The following is a 3,354-nucleotide window of genomic DNA, read 5'->3' as shown; positions in this document are numbered from 1 at the left end:
ATCCACTCACCTCAGCCTCCCAAAGGCGCGGGATTACAGACTGAGCCACTGAGCCAGGCTGGAAGTTTTCTTATAGATTTAAATTTGCTGATAACTTAATATTTTTCATATTATAGTGCTCAATAAAATAGATCACAAAACAGTTGTACAATATGATAACAATAAAAATATATTTAAATAGTTCTAAATTTTCCAGTGAATTCAGGTTGGTCAAATTTAATCTGTTCTAAAGATAAATTCCTTTTGAAGCTCAAGAAAAACATCAATCCAAATGTAAGCTTAACACCTGACGTCTAAGCTAAGCTACCAGGAATGGATGCAAATATAAAACTCAGAGATAATCCTGGCATAAAAAGTAATGCCTGTTCTGGGACCTTAAAATGAGGCTTCTTAATGAAATTAACAGCTGTTTGAAAAATCTCTCTCTGCTTGTTTACAAAGATCGCAAACTTTGCCAGGGTATCTCAGGATTGGTTTAAGCATCCCCGGGGAACTCTGGGAGCCCCATATTGCTTTCTCATTTAGATGCTTACCCTGTGGTTGGAAGAATCCAAACAAGATACTTTCAGCTAAACATTGCAGTGTCCTCGGCAAAAAGGAGGGCCAGTGTTTGCTCTGTGACAATTCCCTGTTTTTCCAAACTATGAATCAGCCCCATTGTCCCATGCTCCTCTGTACATCACTCATTCTGTTCATCCCAGCTAACAGAAAAGGCAGAAACATGGCAAAGAAACGGAAACTCTGGGCAAGGGGGAGAACACGAGGCCACAGTATTTAATTCTGTTTGTAAAGAGAGTCAGGATTTCTCATGGACTGCTTCAGAGAAATGCCTGGAAATGTGTCAAAAGGCTAATTTTATGGACAATTTCCAACTTACAAAATAATATCTGGCAATTGACCAGCATTTTCATCCAAAGTAGACTCCACATGTGAATGCATAAATATTTTCCGGACACCACATCAAGTCAGTGTTTTCCTCCTTACTTCCACTGCCATTTCTTGCTCTCCGGTTTTTCTCTTTCCTCCTCCTTCTCCCTGTTCCTTCCCAGCTGGAAACAATCGACATTTAAACCTCAATAATATGCTTCCTTATTCACTTCGTACAGCTAATGTTCACTCAGCTGGCCGAAACCTTTCACACAATTTTATTTTATAAAGAATAGAAAAGGGAGGATTCTGTCTCCCAGTCATAGGATACATTGCCTAAAAAGTCAGCTCTAGCCAGGCTCGGTGGCTCAGCCTGTAATCCCGCGCCTTTGGGAGGCTGAGGTGAGTGGATTGTCTGAGCCCCTGGGTTCGAGACCCGCCTGGGCAGCGAGACCTCATCTCTACAATAAATAATAAAAAAAAAAAAATCAGCCGGGCGTGGTAGCACATGCCTGTAATTCCAGCTACTTGGAAGGCTGAGGCGGAAGGATCGCTGGAGCCCAGCAGGTCGAGGCTGCGGTGACCGGGAGTGGCCACTGCACTCCAGTCTGGGCGACAGAGTGAGACTCCAACTCAAAAAAAAAAAAAAAGTCAGCTCTACATTTAAGTCTCCATGGGCTATCCCGGAGTCATGTTTTTCTACCCCATAATAACTCAATTTACCTTTATTGTATTAGGTAAGACTCTTTGGTTTTAAGGAAAAGATGTCTATTTGAATGAACTTTTATTTATTTATTTATTTTTAATTTAATTTAATTTTTTTTGAGTTGGAGTCTCACTCTGTCACTCAAACTGGAGTGCAGTGGCCACTCCCGGCCACCGCAGCCTCGACCTGCTGGGCTCCAGCGATCCTTCCGCTTCAGCCTTCCAAGTAGCTGGAACTACAGGCATGCACTACCACACCTGGCTAATTTTTTGATTTATTGTAGAGATGAGGTCTCGCCAAGTTGCCCAGGCGGGTCTCGAACCCGCAGGCTCAGGCAATCCACTCACCTCAGCCTCCCAAAGCGGGGATTACAGGCTGAACCACTGAGCCCGGCTTATTTATTTATTTATTTTTTGAGTTGGAGTCCCACTCTGTTGTCCAGGCTGGAGTGCAGTGGCACACTTACGGCCAATGCAGCCTCGACCTGCTGGGCTCAAGTGATCCTTCTGCCTTAGCCTTCCAAGCAGCAGGAACTACAGGCATGCACCACCATGTCCGGCTGATTTTTTGATTTATTGTAGGGATGAGGTCTCACCAAGTTGCCCAAGCTGGTCTTGAACACATGGGCTCAGCCTATCCTCTCACCTCAGTCTCCCAAAGTGCTAGGATTATAGGTATGAGCCACCGCACTTGGCCTTACATTTTTAGAAAATGAGTTTTGCATGACCATGGCCAATTCACATAGCAAAGTGGGAATAAGTGGCCTCTTCTCATGCATAGTTCAAATGACCATCCTCTTGGATCTTAGCTGCATCAAATCTCTGAACTTTTCCAATTTTCAGGATCCAATAAACTCAAAAATTAAGTAGTAAGCATTGACTTTTACTCCCAATGCTGTCAAGTACTGGGCCTATTTATAGGAATAACTTGGATTTTTGAAAAGACAGCTCAGAGTTTATCGAAGGTCAGTAATATATTGAAAATAGCGCATACTGGCTGAAGACCTAGGTTTTGGTCTGGATGCTCTCACTGAATGCCTTGTCATCTTGGGTAAAGCACCTACCTTCACTTGGTTTCTTCATCTGTAAAACTAGAGTGATGATATTTTATTTCTATCTGAAAGGGCTGACTGAGGGTGAATTGAGATTAAGTGATCAAAAATACAGTATTTTGTAAAGAATAGCAGTGTGTTACCTGTATATCCCCATGCCTCACCCAGACTTTAGTACAAATAAGAAAGGCAGCTATCACATATCAACATAATACGGCAGTTAAGAACAAGTCAGTTTTAGCCGGGCTCGGTGGCTCAGCCTGTAATCCCATGCCTTTGGGAGGCTGAGGTGAGTGGATTGCCTGAGCCCATGGGTTCAAGACCCGCCTGGGCAACTTGGCGAGACCTCATCTCCACAATAAATCAAAATGAGCCGGGTGTGGTAGCATGCGCCTGTATTTCCAGCTACTTGGAAGGCTGAGGCGAAAGAATTGCTGGAGCCTGGCAGGTCGAGGCTGTGGTGGCCGGGAGCGGCCACTGCACTCCAGTCTGGGCAACAGAATGAGACTCTTAAAAAGAAAAAAAAAAGGACAAGTTAGTTTTAAAATCTGGTGCTGGAACAATTGGATATCAATTTGCAAGAGAAGGAAACTTGATCCATACCTTGTACCATATACAAATATAAATTTGAAATTATTCATAAACCTAACTTTAAACCTAAAACTAAAAACCTCTAGGTGAAAATATTTGTTTATTTGTTTGTTTGGTTTTTTTTTTTTTTTTTTTTGGG

This window comes from Carlito syrichta, unplaced genomic scaffold (genome assembly GCF_000164805.1).
Source record: "Carlito syrichta isolate Samal-C Ts95f unplaced genomic scaffold, Tarsius_syrichta-2.0.1 Scaffold311470, whole genome shotgun sequence".
NCBI lineage: Eukaryota > Metazoa > Chordata > Mammalia > Primates > Tarsiidae > Carlito > Carlito syrichta.
Note: the sequence above shows the minus strand (reverse complement) of the source record.